We start from the raw sequence: 22,848 nt of genomic DNA on the forward strand, positions 1-22,848 counted from the left end.
CTCTTGATTCTCAAATGAAGAATTCCCAACCTCACCACTGCTTCTCCCTCTTCCTCTCCCTCTCTCTCCTTTGTGTGTTCTCATGGTACCATTCTGCAAGGTGTGGGAAGACAGGGGCACACAAAACTGGAAAGAACAGTTCAAGGTAGGGCATAGAAGAAGTATGTTCCATACTGTTCCATACAGTGTTAGCTAAGTCATCTACTTCAAACACCTCATTTTATAAGCAGGAACCTTAAAAACTATGAGGAAAGGGACTTTGCATTGACAGAAGCGGCTGACTCTGATTTCAGGGTATGTAATCAGTACTATTAATATGCCTCTTAACAGTACTTCATAGAGGGAGGTGGGTGGGGGATGGGCTAGATGGGCAATGGGCATTAAGGAGGGCACTTGTGATGAGCACTGGGTGTTGTATGTAAGTGATGAATCACTAAATTGTACTCCATAAACCAATATGACATTATACGTTAACTAGATTTTAAATAAAAATTTAAAATAAAATATTTAAACTGTATATATATATATGTATATATACATATATATGCTTCATGAATTCATACAGTGAAAATGCTAAGCAGCCACTAAACATGATAATAGAAAACTTGGAAAGATATCCATGGAAACTTGCAAAAAAGATTAATGAAATGTTACATATGTCTGATTCCAATTATATAGGATTATGTATGAATATGTGTATGTGTGTGTGTGTTCACAAGAAAGAGACTCAGTAGATGCATGCAGAAGAATGTTCATCAAAGCACAGTGTTTATGTTTAGATGATAACATTTGTTCTATATAACTGTGATATCATTTAAAGCATTTACAGTAAGAATGCATTATGCTTGTGATTGGTAAAAACACAAAAGGGCTGAGTGAAGTTTAGAACAGAAAAGGAAATGAGCTTCTCCAAATATTTGCCTGGGAAATACAACACAAGTTTTACTAAAGGATCCCTGTGGTTTTATTTCCTTTTTATTTTTTATTTTTTTATTTAAAAAATTTTTTTTTAACGTTTACTTATTTTTGAGACAGAGAGAGACAGAGCATGAACGGGGGAGGGTCAGAGAGAGAGGGAGACACAGAATCTGAAACAGGCTCCAGGCTCTGAGCAGTCAGCACAGAGCCCCACGCGGGGCTCGAACTCACAGACCGCGAGATCCTGAAACGGAGCCGAAGTCGGACGCTTAACCGACTGAGCCACCCAGGCGCCCCTTATTTCCTTTTTAAAGTTTCCATTTTTATATTTTCAGGAAGAATTTTATAACTAGGTAGGAAAGACAAAACCGCCTAGGTTTTCTGCTCCCATGACATTCAACCTTCGTTAGATTAACAGAGTTGTTATAGTTGTTCTGCTCACAATTAAAAAAGAAAGAACATTATTTCCCAAACATCTTTTTCCCCCTGAAGTGTTCTATGACCAAATTAGCCATATTAGGGTTTAAAATCTCCTACATGTTTCTTTTAACAAGCGGTATGACATTTTTATAAGCAATTTAAGAATACTGCCAAAAGGGACATTAATGTACTGAAGGGTCACACTCTAAATGAGGCCCATTTAAAGGTCACAGTAGACTTACGGGGTTTTCCTTGAGACCGGGCATACTGTAACTTGAAACAGCATTCCTGATTGCCTCACTAATCGTATTTCACTATCTCTGGTGCTCCTCATTACAGGAAAATGATGATTCTATTTAAACAAAATGTTTTAACATTTTGAGAGCCACAGATTTTTTCCCCCATAAGTACATTATTTGATTGTTTGTCCTGATTCCCTTCAGACAGTACACATACTTCTGCCTAGTTTCAGCATCTGTCCCACCCACTTCACACAGCCCATGCCGATCTGCTTACCACAACTCCATGTAATTTTAACGTGGGCAGCATCTGTTATCTCACATTGCTGAGGCAGTACCACGTGGTGCAAAAAGCATGAGCCTTGGAGCCAGACAGACCTGGACTTGTGCGTTGGTCCTACTCATTGCCGAGTGGCCTTAGACAAGGTACTTAATTTCTGTGAATTTCAATTTCCTCAGTGAAAACGCGAGCAATTCTAAATCCTCGTTGTTGTGAGGATTTAGTGAGCCAGTGAATGTGTTTGTAAAGTGCTTAGCAGTGACTGGCATATTGTAGATTCTCCATAATGTGCAGATATTAAGATTCAAACTAAAACAAGCGTGGCTTCTCTCCTCAGTAATGCCACAATGCTTCTCCATAGTCTTTTCTGTAGTAAAACGAATCATTTGGATTTAACAAGTGTTTATAAAGCACCTCTGCATGCAGAATGTTACTACAACAATCCCATAAGATATATATACAAAACATCCTCATTGAACAGTTAAGAACAATGAGGCTCCAAATGTTAAGTCTTGAAATTCCTTGGGTAGGAAAAGGAGAAAAGGGTAGTAATAGAACACAGGTATTCAGAAATGAAGACAGATTTCCTTTATAGCATAGCCATGCTGCTTCTCTGCTTTTAACTGGTTAACTTACAGTAATAGCCACTTGCTTGAAGTTGGTCATATAAGCACAACTACCTACTCATATTTAAAACATATACAAAGTTGAGTCCCTACTATGTGTCAAGCATATTACTTGGAATTTGTATGAACATCATACAAGGTAATCTGAGTAGTAGTACTCTCTGGGGTAGGAGTAATCTACATTTTACAGAAGGTCAGTTGACTTGCCTGTGGTCACACAATCACTAAGTGTTGGTTGGATAAAAAAATGTTTGAAAAATATTGGATCAAATGATCTATAAGTCCTAACTAGCTATAAACTTTAAAACTTCTTCTGTCTTAAGACAGTTCATGTGAGATTCTCTTTTTTTAAATTTCAGTACTTTTATTCACATGAAAAGTTGGAAATATTTTAAGTGTGCTATATGGGAAACTGATCAAGGAATTAATTTGGGTTTGTAGAATCATTAAGAATCATTTCTCACCAATAATTTATTGGTGCTAGTATAATTCTGATATAAATGTTTATATTTATTAACACAGAATCAGAGTGCTTCCCAGGTCAAAATAGTGATGATAAAACAGCTACAGGATTAAAAATATATATACTGTTTTTCCAGCACAGAGTAAGCTTTTGATTAATGATTTTTGAACATGTAAGTGAATATTTAAACAGTGAGATTTTTGTTCATCACTTTCTAACTATATAACTCACTAAGGAAAATGTAAAATATAAGGGAATATTATTTAGCCTTAAAAAAAAAAGGGAAATGCTGCTATTTGCAACATGTATAAACCCGGAGGACATTATGCTCAGCAAAATAAGCCAGACACAGAGACAAATACTGTATGATCTCACTTATATGTGGAATCTAAAAATGTTGAATTTATAAAAGCAAACAGTGGTTGCCAACAGCTGGCGGGGTGGGGGGTGGCAAGGGTAATGAGGAGATATTGGTCAAAGGGTACAAAGGTTCAATAATGTGGGATGAATAAGTTCTGGAGACTAAAGTACAGTATGATGACTGTAGTTAATAACACAGCATTGTACACTTGAAATTTGCTCAGACAGTTGATCTTAAGTGTTCTCATCACACACACACACAAATCTTAACTATGTGAGGTTATGGATATGCCAATTACCTTGATTTTGATAATCATTTTATAACATACATGTATATCAAAACATCACATTTTGCAGCTAAAATATATGCAATTTTTACTTGTTAAGTATTTCTAAATGAAGCTGGAAAAAAGTCTAATATTAAAAATTAAAGAGAAAAAATCTATATAATCAAATATTGCACATTTGGTAAGTAGAAATTTCTATTTCACAAGTAAAGCATTTTCATAATTTCTGAGAGTAGAAAACTAAGCAAACAAGAGAAGCAATAAGAATGATCCCTCTATAAGTGCTCTGACAATGGGGATGAATTTCACAGACATGGTATTGAGAGACAGATGTCAGACAAGAAACAGTATAAACTGTATTATTCTATTTATAAAAGTAACAGAAAGAGACAAACCAATCTGGGATGTTAGAAGTCAGGAAAGTGTTAATCTTTGGGGGAGGCAGAGACTGAAAGGAAGCATGAGGGGGGTTTCTGAAGCGCTGGTTTTATCTATGTGCTCAGTTTATACTTATGATATATACTCTTTTATGTATTCATTATACTTAATAAAAATTATCTAGAAACCTGTGTTAGTGACATCACACAAAATTGACACTCATTAGCTATTAGCTTTTTTCAAAAAATGATTAGATGTGTTTTAGTTTGGGCCATCCCTTAAGTTGACCTCTAAAAGAGCACAACCCCATGTAGCAGTAAGAACGAGCTCTTTGGGTTCTTGGGGATAGTGGTAGGAAAGAGAGGGTTCTTGAAAACCTCTGGGAACATAAGAAAAAAGGGAGTTGTTGGTAGGGAGGGAGTGCAGTGGTGAGGAGGAAAGGGGAGGGGGCACAGTCAGCCTCCAGGAGGGGCAAGGAAGAGAGGTGATTCTGCTGACACTCTGCAGAGGCTAATAAAAGTCAAAGAAGTAGCATCAAAGATAATGAGAACTCAAGCTCTGGGCAGATTGGTTTTGAATCTGAGCTGTGATCTCAGGAAAAAGTTACTTTAGCTCAATGAGCCTCATTTATTTTCTCAAATGGGAGTATTAATACCAGCATCATGGTGTTGGGGGGATTAAATGAGATAATTATATCAAGTACATAATAGCACAGTGCCTCCCAGGTAGTAAATGCTGATTCTTCCCATTCTCCCCATCTTCACATTTTGGGTTTTGAAATAAAGACTGAATGTAAATGCTTGGAATCAAGAGGCAAGGGTTTTCTAGGCAGCAGGGAGAACATGAGGAAATACACAGAGGTGGTAAGACACATAAGAAGCCAGGTATATGAGGAGTTAAGACTTCAGTTAGGGTCAGGTTGTGGAAGGTCTCAAGTGGTAAAGTTAGTCCTGGCTGAGCTATTAAGCAGAGATGCAGTCAATGGGTGCACTCAGGATAAATTAAGACTGGGAAATACTTGAAGTTGGAGGTACCACCATGGATAGAGATATTTATTTCACTTTAAGAATGAGATTGAATCTGAGTGAGGATTTACTGTAAAATGAAAAATGGAATCACACCTCAAGCTGCCTTGACTTTATGGGTCCCATATCCCACTTGAGAGAAATCACCCAGAAACTTGACAACAGTAAAATTGAATTTTCCATCTTTCAAGCATATTTGAGTGTCAGCCACAGCCAAGCTGCTATGGTTTTTCAGTACTCTTTGGGTTAAAATTATTTGGTTCAAAAGGTAAAATCCTATTAGCAGCGAACTGCAGAGGGATCTTGATACAAAGCCTTTGCTGTCCACAGACACTGCCTATGGGCAGATTTTTCTGGGTTAGGCACTGTGTGAACACAGTCCACTTATTTCCAGTGGAAAACAAGAGTTTTCCAAGAGGGATCAAAAGGAACATGCATTACAGTCTTCTGCTTTGGCCAAAGAAAGAGGCTTAAGAGCTGGAAACATTTCTTAGTAGAGAAAGGTAGTATTTTGGTAGTAATACACTTTGTTCTTTAAAGTAAGTTGGCTAAAATCACTTTTCCACTCTAATCTAGATATATGTCATTGGTGCTGTACTTTCAGAACACACCTTACTCTGTGGGTGAATAACAAATGTTTTCCTTATGGTGGGGTGAAATAAGGCTGGTATTTATCCTATGTAACTTGGCTTTGTTTCCCATCACTCTCACCTGCTCAGCCAGGGTCATTAATTCAGTATGCCCAACTCTGTTGAGAGGAGCCCCAGTTAGTAAATCGCTATACAATAAAAGAACCATGTATTCTAAGGGAAACAGCCAGCTGTTCCATGCCTGCCTTCAATTTTGAGACAAAAGCCTGATATCAGACATGCTTCTTTTATCTGTATCTGTTGAAAATCAGGTACCAGGAAAAAATGCAAAGGAACAAGAAAAGAAATGTCCTGACCATGTCATCAACAGGGTTACAATCAGGGTTGTAAGTTTTTACTATGTAAAACTGTCATCACATCACATTTAGAAAGTTACCCAAACACATTTTCCTCCCAATCCTCAGTTTCTAACCTATCACTTCTACTTACGGCATAAAGATCTCAGAAGTATCACTGATTTATTCTCTCCTGTTTTCATCATTTAGAATATCATTCGTGTCAGCCTTCCTCTCTCTGTGCCTTGCCAACAACCTGGACCAGATCCTCAATCATTCACACCTAGGCTGTGGCCATTTTCTTCTGTCTGGCGTCTCTGTCTCCTGGCTGTACATCTCAGCTCAATATGTCCTCTTTCAATGCCAATTTCATCATGACATTTCTTAGTTTAAAAACCTTTAATAGTTTTCTGTTTCCTAAAAGTCCGTCACCTGGCTTTTGGGTCTCTCTATATTATGGCCTCATCTCTATTTTGCCTCCTCTACTGTTCTCTAATTCATCACTCCTACTTACGCAGATGCACCACCCATCCATCCATCATGAACCTATGGAGCAAACATTCACATCTGCACACTGAGCAAAAGGTCTTCCACATAAAAGAAGTTCAATTAATACTTGCTGCATAAATGAGTCTATGAATCAAAGAATCCTTTTCCACTCTTTCCTACATGCAATGGCCTTTACCCAACCATATCCAAACCTAGTGATCCTTCCATGTCTAGGTCAGGCCAGCTTCCCCTGGCAAGCCTTTTCCTACCACTCTGATCATTTGCTTTTTTTTTTCTCTGAGTTCTCACGGCATCTGTTGTCCTTACTGTATCACAAAGTGTTTCAGTAGTCACCAATTTCTCTTTTAGTTCTCTTTTATTGTTTTTTAGATAGTCTGATCTCTCAAAAGAAAGCTCAAGTTTTGTGAAGAAAAATCATTTGCCTTGTGCCATTTTGAACCCTTACATAAATAAACAACAAGTCAGGGCTAGTAAATGCTATTAGATCATTTAGTGTTATCTTCCCAGCCACAACCTTTTCTAACATTTTTAAAAATGTTTATCTTTGAGAGAGAGAGAGAGAGACAGAAAGCATGAGCAAGGCAAGGGGCAGAGAGACAGGGAAACACAGAATCCAAGGCAGGCTCCAGGCTTGGAGCTGTCAGCACAGAGCCTGATGTGGGGCTTGAACCCACTAACCACAAGATCATAACCTGAACCAAAGTAAGCGCTTAAATGACTGAGCCACCCAGGCACCTTAACCAAAACCTCTTCTAATAGAATATTCTTTGTTCACAATTTTGGCTGAGTAAACAATGTATAGACCTTGAATATTTCCTTGGGAAACAGCTTTTTAAACCAGGTGAACACTTGAATCATCCAAACTACTGCAAAAAGTTTGGCCATCCATATTACTGCAAAAAGATAAGCTATAGTTTAAATTTAGTTCATATATATTGATAAACTAAATTAGCTGATGGCAGAAAAGAGGGAAATTTGTTACACATACAATCAATGAGTCATATTAATAAAGGGCCTTCTGGTAAAGACTCTTGCCCTCTTCTAAGTGCTCCAGCCCCAGCTTTCAGGGTGCCCAGCTGCACCACAGGTCGTATATTCATTATTCAAGCCCCATCATGCCCTGACACCATTTTCTCTAAGTTAGTTTGGTAGTCTTTTCTGAGAAAACATGTTCTTTGGGAAGTGACCAAGATTTCTCTCTCCTCCCTGGCTCTCTGCCATGGTCCTTTGGCTCTTTGTTCCTTGACATGGTCAATCTTGCCATTTTTCTCATGTTTGCCTTTTCTTTTGTTATGGGACCTTACTCTGGAATTAGAACAGAGTGAAACTGAGGTCCCAAAGTAGCAATAAATTGTAGTACACATTTTATGAGTCATGAAACTGAGTGAACCAAAACAAAATAAGAGTTTCTGATGGAGGTATCAAAATATTTGTCATAAAAGTGAAACAAAATGTTTTACAACAGACTCTCATGGAAAAATGTGAGCCAGAATTGAATACATACCTTTTCTATAACTACTGAATTAGGACAAAACCAGAGTACCAAAATCCGGTATAAACAAAGATCCAAATGCTCGATCATATTTCATTTGTTTGATCCTCTGACCCGACATGGATTTTTGGTGTTAAAATGCATTGCTTGACAGTAATAACAATATCTTATGTTTGAATAGTGCTCTGTCATTTACTAAGTGTTTCATGTCCACATTAGAAGTTGTTGAGAACATGGACTCAAAAGCTATGGCTCCTGATCCATTGCTTACAGCTGTGTGAACTTGAGCAAGTTTTTCTTACATTCTCTGTTTTCAGTTTCTCCATTTGTGAAATGGGAACAAGTTAGCGTCTATGTCATTGGGTCAATGGGAAAGTTAATGTCAATAATATGCAAAGCACTTAAAATAGTGCTTATGCATGATAAGCACTTTATTAGTCTTAGCTATGCTAGGAGGAAGAGGAATAATTCTATTGAGTCTCCACAATCACCCTGCAAGGTAGGCTGAGCAAAGATAATTATAGATACTTTATTTTTGAGGAAATCAACATTCTGAGAGAACTAATGACTTGTTAATGGTAGTTGTGTGCTATTTTCTGATTTTTAATTTTTTTAATGTTTATTTATTATTGAGAGACAGAGAGAGACAGAGCATGAACAGGAAAAGGAAAGAGAGAGAGAAAGATACAGAATCTGCAGCAGGCTGCAGGCTCTGAGCTGTCAGCACAGAGCCTGATGCAGGGCTGGAACTCATGAACCGCAAGATCATGACCTGAGCTAAAGTCGGATGCTCAACAGACTGAGCCACCCAGACGTCCCGAGGCCTTTTCAACTTCAAGTCTAAGGATGTTTGATGATAGAAAATTTGGAACTATCTATACAATTCACATTGATTGACAAGAAATAAATGCCTCTTATATACACAGATGGTCCCTCAAGCAGCTGTGTTAGTAGGCACCAGGCCCCCAATGACTAGACCAGACTTGGGCATGTAATCATAGTTCATTCAGTATTCTTTTGTTAGGAACTGGAATCTAGGAAGGAAAGAGTAAAAATAAAAATAAAATTGAGAGAGAAAGAGTGAGAAACCCACTATGGCTAGAGCTCAAACATGTAATCTTGGGAACTATAAGTAGTCATGTTCCTCCTGCATCACTATATTCCACTAGGTGCCTAATGAAGCAGAAATGAAAGATAAAAGATGAATACTTATTTATTTGCCAACAGTTTTCCCGTTTCTATTTTTTCACCCTTTCTGAGAGCTGGCTATATTCCCTCAGAGAGGAAGAGTAGTCCATGAGACAAAACTTAGCCATAGCAAGGAAATGTTGACTAGTGAATAATAGCACCAATTCTGGATTGGACTATTTGAACTCAAATCTTGTGTCTATCATTTAATAGCTATGTGACCTTGGTTAAAACCTCTGGGATCACTTTCCTCATCTGTAAAATGCAGATGACAATAGTACCCACCTCATCAGTGCCAATATGAAGAAAAAATGAGAAAACTATAATGCTTTTAGAGTAATGCGTGGGACTGTAAATGCTCAATAACTATTCGCTGCTACTCTGCTTATAATAAATTCCACTTTGGGACTAAAGCCAGGTCAAAATATTCTTTTTCTGGCTTTTATTTGCTCATTGGTAGGCTGCAAACTTGCAGACATTAGGTAGGTAGGCATCACTCAGCTAATGTGAACTGACATGTTGCAGAAAGGCTACAACTGAGGAATTTGATTTTTTTAAAAATCCCAAATCAATTCACAAAAGAAATCTGCAAAGAGGTAAACATTAGACAGTTTAAACTATGCTATTTTCCACTTAATAAAAGGAGAAGGCCTGTGCATGTGTTATGTTCAGGTTAGATAACAGTTATGTGGAAAGAAACCATAACTCAGACATGTTGAACAAAATAGAGATTTGAGGGGCACCTGGGTGGCTCAGTTGGTTAAGTGCCCAACTCTTGACTTCGGCTCAGGACATGATGTCATGGTTTGTGGGATTGAGCCCCTCCACGGAGCCTGCTTGGGATTCTCTCTGTCCCTCTATCTTAGTCCCTCTCCAGCTCACACACCCATGTGCTCTATTTCTCTCTTTCTCTCTGTCTCTCAAAATAAATAAACTTAAAATTATTTTCTAAGACAAAAAAATAGAGATTTGAAGTAAAAGTGCTTTTCCCCAAAGCATTAAGTGTGTCATGTGTGAACCATTATCCATGTCCTTTCCAAGAATCTGCGTCTCATTATATTATTTAAGGGAAAGAGGCATTTGGGAAACTGTCCTTGTGTATGTCTTAGGGATAAACCATTTTATCTATTCTTTAATTTTTTAAAGTTTTTTTTAACGTTTATTTATTTTTGAGAGATAGCGAGAAACAGAGCATGAGTAGGGGAGTGGCAGAGAGAGAGGGAGACACAGAATCTGAAACAGGCTCCAGGCTCTTAGATGTCAGCATAGAGGTCGATGCAGGGCTCAAACCCATGAACCATGAGATCATGACCTGAGCTGAAGTTGGAGGCTTAACCAACTGAGCCCCACAGGCACCCCTGTAAGTCACTTCTTTAGAGCTTCCTCATGGTTCTCCTAAACCAGTCATCATAGTAGTTCAGTCAAGAAAGAAATATGTATTAAGTATCTATTATATGATAGGCACTAGGTACAAAGGATATAGCTGTGGATAAAATAGATCCTGACTTCATAGCAATTACAGACAGTAGATTCTTCAAAGCCTAAATTTTCAGATAGTTCCAATCCTGGGAGAAATATTAACTGTAGGAAAGACCCTTATGATTCATAAGGTATGAATTCAGAGATTATCACAAATTCCCCCAAACTAGGAGAACAACAAAACCACAGCGAGGAGGGCTCATTCATTAGTTAAACATTAGAGACCTTCAAGGATATCATGGAATAGCTGAAATCAAGACCATTAAATTTGTGAATGAAAAGTTTCTCTTACACTCACAATGAATTAAGAATTTGTCATCACCTCATTTCTCCATTGTCTGTTTTCTGAGTACCCTATAACCTCATTCAAAGCATGTATTTCTACAGTTGCCATTTGCCTATTAGTTTGTGTAATTATTGGTTAATTTATCTGTATCACTGGACTAGATGACCCCAAGGGTGGCCACCTTCCCATGTTTTCTGTTCACCATTGCATCCTTAGCGCCTAGCACCATACTTCATACACAACATATAATAAACACCATTTGTTGAATGGATAAGTAAATGAATGAATGAGACCCTTCTCCCAGTCATACTAGAACATTCATACTCTAAAGGATTTTACAGTACTTCTAAGTAGTCCACTGGGGAACTTCAAGCTTTTGCTGCCAAACCTATCATTACCAAATCTTTCCTGAAAGTCTAGAGAGCCTGTTGTGCATTTTGTTAAATAAATATTTTCAATGGAAGTAAATATTCATAATTTAAGAGTGGCCTTTATACATAAAAAAGGAGTCAAAGGTCACACCTGGTAAAATATTTGAAAAAATGAAAATACTTGCATGTAAATTTTGTTCTAAATTCTTGGGTAAATAGCCATTGCCAAAATTGTTTTTAGAGCTGTATATTTTATCTCCCCACTATCAGTGTATAAAGATGCTTATTTAATTGCCTTTCTCCTAATATTAAGTGCTATCATTTAAATGTTTGCTAATGTGCTAGAAACAATTATTTATCATTGTGATGTGTAATTCTTTCACTTCTCATAAAAATTCAACATTTTCCTCTTGTCATTTGTATTTGTATTCAATTTTTCTTAATAATAAAATCTATTGATTTTTCCCTTTGCAATCTCCTTTACTTCTATCCTTAGCAAATCTTTTTTATACTTCTATCCTTAGCAAATCTTTTTAAAATTTATTTTCTTTAAAACTTTTTTTCTAATGTTATTATTTTGAGAGAGAGATAGAGTATGAGTGGGGAGGGACAGAGAGAAAGGGAGACACAGAATACAAAGCAGGCTCCAGGCTCTGAGCTGTTAGCACAGAGCCTGATGCGGGGCTTGAATTCACAGAACATGAGATCATGACCTGAGCCAAAGCTGGATGCTTAACTGACTGAGCCACCTAGGCACCCCTGAAAAAAATTTTTTTTTAATCCTGAGCTTAAATAATCACTTTTCTTCTTGTTTATTTTTTTAAGACACCACTAATTTTTTAAATACTCAACAGTTTAATTTTACTTAAATATAGAGTGGAGTATGGTGTTTACTAAATTCTCTAATTTTGGTTTTTACATGCTCTATTTTTATGGTGTGTGTGTGTGTGTGTGTGTGTGTGTGTGTGTGTGTTTCTTCTTTATTTAACCCTTATTTAGTTATTTAATAAAATGTAGAGTTGCTGCTTTAGATAACAAGCCTTTCTCTTTTCTCATCTCTTTCCTCTGGCAGAGAGCTACTTACTTTTATTTTATTTTATCCTATTTTGAATAGGTCTTAAGTTTTCCCCAATATGTGAGTGGCTTTGAAAGGGAAACAAAGGACAAGAACAAGTTTGCCTTGTTTAAATCTCATGTATGATGTTTATCAAAGATGAAGAGATGATTTTCTGCATGACTTTCAGAAAAGATCTTAGTCAACCATTGGCTATAGATTAGCAAGTGTTTCCTGCTAGACTATATGAAAAGGTCTTTGGTTTCAGTTCATAGAGATTAAAAGAAGAGAGAATGTACTTAAATCACCTAGTTTTTAGATATAAAAAAAAACAAAGCATAATGGATAAATGAGATAATACAGTATATGTTGACAATACCTAGCATAATGTATGGCACATAAAAATATCAACAGATATAAGTTTGCCTGGTCTATACCAAATGTAAAAGCAAAATATCTTTTTTTTTATGTCATAAAGCAGAGATTCAAGGACATTGGCCTTAGAATCATATTGCCAGTGAAGAATTTCTGCTCAGTACTTAGCTGTGTCATCTCAAGTAGGTTACTCAATCTCTCTGTACTTGGTTTCCTCCATGTAAAATAAGAATCTAGTTCTGTAGTACTTTGGATTATGTCTAGCAGCATATAGTTATGGTAGTTTGTTTGGTTTGTTTGTTTATTTATTTATTTATTTATTTATTTATTTATTTATTATATACAAGAATCACAGAGGGAGACCATACATGGAATATACAGTGTTTTCTAGTATTCCCAGGAACCCCAGGCCATATCTATTCTGCATCCTTAACAAGTGGCTTGCATCCTTAAAGTCATCCTGAATCCATGATAGTTGCTAGAACTCCAGTCATTTTGTATACATTTAATGCATTGAGAACCTAAAATCAAATTGGGGCTCCCTTTCTGAGGAAAAGGAGAGAATTACTAACATGTAGGAATCTAGTAGTATCTGCCACATAATAAGTCTTTTGCAGGGTAGGTGAGATAATGAAATAGGATGAGGTGTGTAAGATGTCAAGGACACTGCCTAGGACATAGGAGTAGAGCATTTAAGCAGCATTTACCATTGACCATATTACAAAGCAAATAAGTCACAGAGTCAAGATCTGTATGTATCTAGGTCTCCAGCTCTTCTCTATCTTTCATTTATCATGTATTAGTAATATATTAATGAGTAAAACATAGTGGGATATTTAGAGGTTTCCACTAGCTACTAATGTATAGGTTTTTAATGGGGCTAATTCTGCTTGGTCCTTTCTTCCAAGGCCTACAGGTTTACAGATTCTGAAACCTGATTTTGTCAACCTAATGATAACAGATGTGTCTTAGAGCAGACTTGCAGTAAACAAGCCTACACTGACCAATGTATAGTTATTATGATGTCAACTTATTAATTTACACTGAGACATAGAACTTCCGAAGGAAAGGATACTATAATACTTGGCCTACATATTCATTCCCTGAGGGTGACCTAAACCCTAAACCAAAATTTTATTTGAGAGTTATTAGTGAATATAATGGTAAGACAAAAACAAAACGAGCTTAAATTGGAAAATCACATCCTCTAGCTAGATGCCACCTTCTCTCTGGTGGCATGCTGGGTTCATACTGACCTTTTCACATTTGTTTTTTTTCTTTTTCCCTTTCCCCCATATCATCTATACTTCCCATCTTCTCTTTAAAAAATATTAAAATTAGCCCCTAAGTCAGTTATTGCAAAAATTTGCTAATTATTCGATGCTAAATCTTATACCTAGGTCCTGGCCCAGATCTACTTAACCTGAATTTATGGGGACTTAAAGAGAAGTAGCCCAGGAATCCATGTATTGAAAATTGCCCCCAGATGATTCTGCTGAATGACTCTCCCTAGCCTGCTTCTAGGAATCAGTGGTCTAGTCTACAGCTTTTCTAATACAGTTAATATACTGAAGTGAGAGGCAGAGGAGGGAGCTGGGGAAGCTGAAAGCACAGATCTCTCTGAGAAGACATTTTACACTGCAGGGAAGTGTTATCCTCTCCCATTCCCTTTTAGTTTACTCTGAAATTCTGAAGAACTTTCTTCCTAATTGCCTTGAGAATTATGTTATAGGAGCCACTGTGACGAATTCTGTCATCACGGAAGGGACAATCAATCAGTACTTAGCAGACATATTCACTGGATTAGAATGCAGAAAATGATTCACATGCTAAACTAGAAGGAAAAACTTTGGTGGAGCAGAAGAAGGAACAACCACTCTTGACTGGACAGATTAGGTAAGGGTCTAGGAAGGCAGTGGCATTTAAGTTCAGTTTTTACTACTGGGTGGGATTTTGACAAGTGACAACTGAGAAATATGAGTCTGGGCAAAGGGAGCACTGTGTGCACAGGCATAGAGGTCTGACACTGTAGCATCATCTGTTTGGGCTTACACCAGAGGTCAACTCTGTTCCTTCCCTTGACTTGCCTATAACATGATTCTCCTGAGCTTTGGAAAATTCCATGTGGGTACCTGATGCTGCCCATGTTGAAAGGCAGGTAGAGTTTTGAGAGCCTGATCCAAAGCTGTGTCTTATTAACAAAAAAGGAAATAATAACAGATAGAGAGGATCAAGCCAAGCCCCGTGGGAGGTTAAAATTGGAGGTGAGTAAGCTTTCATCGTCTTGTAAGTAGTCTTCTGAGACAAAGAATTGTATTGACACAAATGTTCTGATTCATTAGCAAGATACCTTAAGAAATGAAAAGACCTTGAAGGCTATTGTAAAGATTTGGCTTTTATTCTCAGTAATATGAGAGGGTCTTGGAAGGTTTTAAGCAAAGGACTGTCAGGATCCAACTTTTATTTTAAAGGAATCCCTCTCGCTATTGTGTTGAAATACGTTGGGGTGTGGGGAGGGGATTTAACGTGAAAGCAGAGACCAATTAGAAGACTTTTGCTGAAATCCAGGCAAGTGATAATGGTATCTTGAACCAGGTGCAAGTACATTGCTGTGAAGTGTTCTGATTCTGTATTTTAAATGTACATCAAATGATAGTTATGAAGGTATGAAAGAGGAAAGAAGGAAAGAGAAGAAACAAGCAATTGTTTTGACTGAGCAATGGAGTGGACAACAGATTTGGCAGAAACATTTTAGTATTTTAACGCCTAGTATAACAGTAAACAGCGAATTATTTTACAGTTTTTTATAATTCCAAAGGAATTTATATTATTACATTATTTTATCATTTGGACAACCTTGAGATAGAATTATTGTCATCTCATTTTGCAGAAAATAAAACTATGACTCAGGGAAATAAAATGACTTGGCCTAAGACTGCACAGCCAGTTGGTGATGGGACTCAAATTTTAACTCAGGCCTGACAGATCCATCCAGGTTACACTTTGCCTTTTAATTTACTGTTTATCTAGTATTTATTCAGACTAAGAGTACTTCTGCTTTCACAGTGATTTCTTATACTCCAATCTATGTAACCAAAGCAGCTACAGCTAATGCCATTCTGGGGAGATGCAGACACAAAGGGAAAGGTGAGAAAAATGGTTGAATGTATAACTGTACTTCTCTAGCAAATGGACACACTTAGCCATGCACACTTGTGACCTGAAGTGGCAACTTCTTTTGCAAATTTCTGAGATGTAGAAGAGTTCAATTAAAAGGAGGAGGCAATCAGGTGTCATGAAGATAGCCCTTACATTGGGACTTGAAGTTAGAAGACTTAGTTCAAGTTTTAGCTTTCCAGAATATTAGCTGTCTGATGGTGTTTCTGTCAAAAAGCTAATGCAAATGCTATTTAGGATAAAATATTATTATTAAAGTTAATAATAATAATTAACAACTCATGAATGGCACTGATCACAAACATTATATTTTTTTAGCTACCATTCATCCTGCAAAGGAGGATCTTACTGATGAGAATTCTGACGTCAGTAAGTAGAGCTGGTACTGTTGGTAAACGGAAGTGAAAGACGTTAATTCCATTGTTTTTTTTTAAATTTTTTAATGTTTATTTATTTTTGAGAGAGAGAGACAGACAGACAGACAGAGAGAGCAAAAGCAGAGAAGGGGCAGAGAGGGAGACACAGAATCTGAAGCACACTCCAGGCTCCAAGCTGTCAGCACAGAGCTGTCAGCACAGATCTCACGGGCTGTGAGATCATGACCTGAGCTGAAGTCACACACTCTACTGACTGAGCCACCCAGGCGCCCAATTCCATTACTCTTCATAGAAAACTTGTCATACTAAGTCCTCTGAAACACCTGGGCTAACCCTCTATTTCTTTCATTTGCCAGGAATTTTGGCTGAATTCAGGAACTCTTGATCTAATAAAAACCCTAAAATACAATGTTAGTGAAAAAATGTCTAAGCTTTCTCCTTAGCTCTTCTTCCTCTCTGCCCATTCTCTGTCCAAACACAACTTGTCACTTCAGTCAATGCCAGATGCATGGCAAGGTGAATTTATATTCAGTTGTTTGCCTGATTCAGATTGTGCATGTTTCTTAACTCTTAATGTCTCTCTGGATGCTTTGCATGTGCTTCCTGAGCAGCAGAGGCATGTGTTGATGAAAAGGAATTAACACACAGTAATCAAAATGGTCCCTGCTAGGGCAAGAAAGGGTATAATGGAATAATCTTGAAAGAGGACCATTTTCCATGGGTGTATAGATACTATCACGTGCAGTCTTGCCCATCTGTTGGCAGAACGGATTTTTAGCATATTGTCCACAGATGGATGATGTTAGGAGTGGCTACAATCGCTTGCCCCAGGCTTCTGAGCCAGAAGTGTGTCAGACTCATCTCTGGAGAATACTGCTGCTATATAGCATGTCTCACTCCTTTGCTGCTAGTGTTTTCCAAGTTGGCAACTGCATAAGCATATGATATTCGTTATTTAAAAAAAAAAAAGCGAGAAGTCATTTGGGATCTTCCTAAATTATTCTCTCTAGGAAAGAAGCTGAGAGAGAGAAAGATTTTCAAATCTGATTCCAATCTCACAAATCATTTGAACCAGAGTGTCTTCCTAACCTTGGCCTGCCAGCTGCTCTGCTCTGCCTCTCCTGAACCCCATCCATTTATGATTTTCGAGCCACCTGTCAGTATGATAAGCAGGAGAGAGGCTACAGCAAGAGGGCAAATTAGATGTGAATGTCTCTGTGAGCCTCTCTGTCAATGGAAGCTAATGCAATTACATGTTGAGCAGGCAGAGGATCCAAACCAGAGAAGCTGCATGCTGTAGCAGAAAGCCACTGGAATGTGAGCTAGGAAATGGGCTCTAGTCTAATTCACAAGGGCTTCTGTATAGATTAAGTGACATTACATATGTTCTACGTCCAGTTACGACACACAGCAGATGCTCCATCTTTCCTTTTCCTGGTCCTGACTCTTTCATGAATTAATTGTGGTACTGAATAAATGAGCCATGCTCTCTACAATCTCATCTCTGGTGGAAGAAGAGCCCAGAATGAAGAGCTCATATTTAGACACTATGTTGCCAAGCACTGTGCTAAGTGTTTAACATAAATTGTTACATTTGATCCTCATAACCACCCCTTATGGTGGATATTATCGGCGTGAGTCAAATAAGACATAGAACACTCTTGCCCAAGGTCATGCAAACTTTATTTTTTTAAGTTATTATTTTAATTCCAGTCAGTTAACATACAGTGTTATATGAATTTCAGGTGTACAATATAGTGATTCCAAAATTCCATACATCACCCAGAACTCATTACAACAAGTGCACCCCTTAATCCCCATCATCTATTTAACCCATACCCCCATCCCATAACCATCAATTTGTTCTCTACCTTTAAGAGTCTATTTTCTTGAATTGTTGCACTTTTTCTCCCCTTTGCTTATTTGTTTTGTATCTTAAATTCTCACTGGAGTGAAATCGTTTGGTGTTTTGTCTTTCTTGGACTTATTTTGCTTAGCATTATACTCTCTAGCTCCATCCAGGTCATTGCAAATGGAAATTTTTCATTCTTTTTATGGCTGAATAATATTCCTGTGTGTGTGTGTGTGTGTGTGTGTGTGTGTGTGTGTGTAACCACCTCTTCTGCTTCCATATTTTTGTAATTGCTATTGTAAAAAATGCTAGTATAAATGTAGGGGTGTACGTATCCCTTCGATTTAGTGTTTTTGTATTCTTTGGGTAAATACCCAGTAGTGTGACTGCTGGATTGTGGTTCTATTTTTAACTTTTTAAGGAAACTCCACACTCTCTTCCACAGTGGCTGTACCAGTTTGTATTCCCAATGGTGCATGAATGTTCCTCTATCTCCACATCCTTGCCAACATGTGTTGTTTCTTGTGTTACTGGTTTTAGCCACTCTGACAGGTATAAAGTGATATCTCATTATAGTTCTGATTTGCATTTCCTTAATGGAAAGTTTTACATGTCTATTGGCCATATGTATGTCTTCACTGGAAAAATGTTCACGTCTTCTGCCCATTTTTTAAAAATTGTATTATTTGTGTTTTGGGTGTTGAATTTTATCAATTCTTTATATATTTTGAATACTAACCCCTTATTGGCTATAACATTTGCAAATATATTTTACTATTCAGTAGGTTGCCTTTTACTTTTATTGATTGTTTCCTACACTTCACAGAACGTTTTAATTCAATATAGTCCCAATAGTTTACTTTCCTTTCCCTTTCCTCAGGGGACCTATCCAGAAAAATGTTACTATGGCTGATGTCACAAAAGTTACTGCCTGTGTTCTCTTCTAGGATTCTTATGGTTTCAGGTCTCACATTTAGGTCTTTAATTCATTTTGAATTTATTTTTGTGTATGATGTAAGAAAGTGGTCCAGTTTTCCCAACACCATTTGTTGAAGAGACTGTCTTTTTCCCATTGGATATTCCTTACTGCTTTGTCGAAGATTAATTGACCATATAGTTGTAGGTTTATTTCTAGGTTTTCTATTCTGTTCCATTGATCTATGTGACTATTTTAGTGCCAGTACCATACTGTTTTGATCACTACAGCTTTGTAATATGTAACTTGAAGTACAAAACTGTGATGCTTCTAGTTTTGCTTTGGTTTTTCAAGATGGCTTTGGCTATTCAGGGATTTCTGTGGTTCCATACAAATTTTAGAATTGCTTGTTCTAGTTCTATGAAAAATGCTGTTGGTACTTTGAGACTGCATTAAATGTGTAGATTGCTTTGGGGAGTATGGACATTTTAACAATATTTGTTCTTCCAACTCATGGACATAGAATATCTGCATTTCTTTGTGGTCCTCAACTTTTTTCCTTTTTTAAAATTAATTTTTAAAAATTTGAGTCCAAGGTAGTTAACATAGTGTTGTAATAATTTCAGGAATAGAATTCAGTGATTCATCACTTACATATAACACCCAGTGCTCATCCCAACAAGTGTCCTTCTTAATGCCTATCACCCATGTAGCCCATCCACCCCATCCAACACCCCTCCAGCAACCCTCAGTTTATTCTCTGTATTTAAGAGCCTATCATGGTTTGTCTCCCTATCTATTTTAAAATTACTTTTGCTTCCCTTCCCTTATGTTCATCTGTTTTGTATATTAAATTCCACATATGAGTGAAATCATACGATATTTGTCTTTCTCTGACTTATTTCACTTAGCATAATGCACTCTAGTTCCATCCACGTTGTTGTAAATGGAAAGATTTCGTTCATTTTGATTGCTGAGTAATTGTGGTCCTCAATTTCTTTCATCAGTGTTTTATAGTTTTCAGTGTACAGGTCTTTCACCTCTTTGGTTAGGTTTATTACGAGGTATCTTATTATTTTGGGTGCCAGTGTAAATGGGATTGTTTTCTTAATTTCTCTTTGTGCTTCATTAGCGGTGTATAGAAATGCAACAGATTTCTGTACATTGATATTGTATCTTAAGACTTTACTGAATTTGTTTATCAGTTCTAGAAGTCTTTTTTTTTTTTTTTTTTTTTTTGGTGGTGACTGTCAGGTTTTCTATATATAGTATCATGTCATCTGCAAACAGTGAAAGTTTTACTTGTTCCTTACTGATTTGGATGTCTTTTATTTCTTTTTGTTATCTGATTGCTGTGGCTAGGACTTTGAATACGTTGAATAAAAGTGGTGAGAGTGGACATCCTTGTCTTGTTCCTGATCTTAGGGGTAAAACTCTCAGTTTTTCCCCAGAAGGATGATGTCAACTGTGGGTTGTTCATATAAGGGGTATGCAAACTTTAAATGACATTTTGGGTTTGTGGACTCTAATATCAAGGACAATGAGAGAATGGGAAACAATGTTTCTCAAAGTCTTCGTCACAGCAGAGGAATGGGAACACATGAGATTACTTCACATCTTCTGTTTTGTCTTTAAAATTCATATGGGTTTGGGGTGCCTGGGTGGCTCCGTTGGTTAAGCGTCTGACTTCAGCTCAGGTCATGATCTCATGGTTCCTGAGTATGAGCCCCGCATCAGGCTCTATGCTGACAGCTTGGAGCCTGGAGCCTGCTTTGGATTCTGTTTCACCCTCTCTCTCTGCCCCTCCCCAACTCACACTCTGTCTCTGTCTCTCTCAAAAATAAATACAAGTTAAAAAAATTAAAATAAAATAAAATAAATAAAATAAAATTCACATGGGTTTATTTGCATTCTATCCCATAATGCACGTGTGATTGTTTTAATAAAAAATGAATGCCTTATAGCTGTGTTTATTTTCTGACTCTATGTGTTCCCTTCACAGTGTTAGTTCCTAGATACATGCACATCCAGAAATGTGTTAATAATCAACTTTAGTAGGTGATCTTGATGGTCCCTTCTATTTTTAATGATTTACAGGTTTAACTAATTGCTCTGGTTATCAAACAATTAGGATTATATAGGTAAACAGTTGTCAGAGTTACTTAGAAATGTAATGTTGTATATTCCAAAGATAATTGGTTAAAATGCTGTTAATAGAATAGTCTCGCTAGGCTAATGCAAGGGACAAGCTATTAGAGTTGATTGACTACCACCTCTCCTGTGTAAGTATATCTCATACAGTCAACTGCCCATGTGAGACATGTGGGCACCTTTGAAGAAAGGGAATGTGTCATTTCTCAGCTCCCAAACCTATGTTGTTCAAAGGTCAACTGTAATAGGATTTGCTCTTGTATTGTCTTCAGTAATTGATACATGTTTTACAGCTCCAGCCCTGACTTCTTCCCTGAGCTCTAAACCCTAATATCCACATCTTCCCTAAGACACATCTCAACTTCAACATGTCCTGATTCTCCTTCCAAAATCTGTTCCAACTGCAGCCTTTCCCAACTCAGAGGGAGCTCAATCCTGGTCAAAAAACCTTGAAGTCATTCTCAACTCTTCTTTCTTTAGCAGCTCACATCTAGTCCATCAACAAATCTTGAGGCATCCATCCTACACAGACATACAAAGTATCACCCCTTTCTTGTGACTTCCACTGCTACCACCATGGTTTATAATTCACTTTCAGTTTCTTGTCTGTTAATTTCAATTGATTCTTAACAACCTCGCTGCTTACTAATTGCTTTCTAAACATTTATTCCAGGGATTCCAGAATGGTCCTCTTAAAATAAATTATATAAAGTTATTATTTTGCTAAAAGCCCTAAAAGTAGAAGCCAAACTCCTTTTAATGGCGTGGAAGCCGCTATATGAGTGGACTCTGGGCTTACTGGCATCATCAGCTACTGCAGGATCAGTCCCTCAGCCACATTAGACTTGGTGCAGCTCCTAACATTTTCAGACTTATTCTTTTCTCTGGGTCTTTGTATTTATCATTTCCTCTGTCTGGCACATTCTTTCCCTAGGTATGCTCATGATTTGCTTCTGTACCTTCTTCAAGTGTTTGCTCAGATATTACCTAGAAGTTAAATCTTTGCTGATGAACTTACTTAAAATTACTCCTCTTTCTTGAATGTTTCTCCTTTACCCAATTTATTTTTCTCCACATTACTTATTATTTTCTAATATATACTAGACTTTGCTTTAAATTTATTTTTGGTCTCTTCCCCCCGCCCTCCCCCACATACATTCCTATTCATAATAAAAAGGAAGGCCCATGTAAACATAATTTTTGTTTTGTTCATTGCTGGACCTGCCAGAATCTAGAAAAGTGCCCTGGCACATACCATGCACCTATTAAGTATTTGTTATTTGAATGAATTACATATAAAGAGATATTTCAACTCTTTTCCATTGATCAAAAACTTGTTAAAATTTATATTTTTGGAAGAAAAATCCATATTTGGATGACAAAATAAGACAAGATTATTTGATATTTACTTTATATATTAAATGTAATTTAAACGTAGGTTGAAATGACACTACATATGACAAAGACAACCTGCCTTCATGATTTGTGTAAAGAGTATATTTGGAGTTTAAATAATCAAGTTGCTTATAACTTAAAATGTTCATGATTTGTCTCTAAATTAAACCAGACACGTTAGTGTTTAAACCCAAAGCGACTTGAGGCCTCACAGTGTTTAGGGGAATGAATGAAGGTGTTCCGAACCCATGCATCTCATTCTTACCAGCTGCTCATCCCCTCCTGCTCTCAGTGTCCCTGGCAT

General features: G+C 37.2%; 1 pseudogene; it reads right to left on the reverse strand.

Annotated features, from left to right (window-relative positions):
• The window catches only part of LOC132660574 (transmembrane protein 223 pseudogene), a 52,675-nt pseudogene extending 29,827 nt beyond the window's left edge, over positions 1-22,848 (reverse strand).

The sequence above is a fragment of the Panthera onca genome, chromosome D1, assembly GCF_046562875.1.
Source record: "Panthera onca isolate mPanOnc1 chromosome D1, mPanOnc1 haplotype 2, whole genome shotgun sequence".
Classification (NCBI taxonomy): domain Eukaryota; kingdom Metazoa; phylum Chordata; class Mammalia; order Carnivora; family Felidae; genus Panthera; species Panthera onca.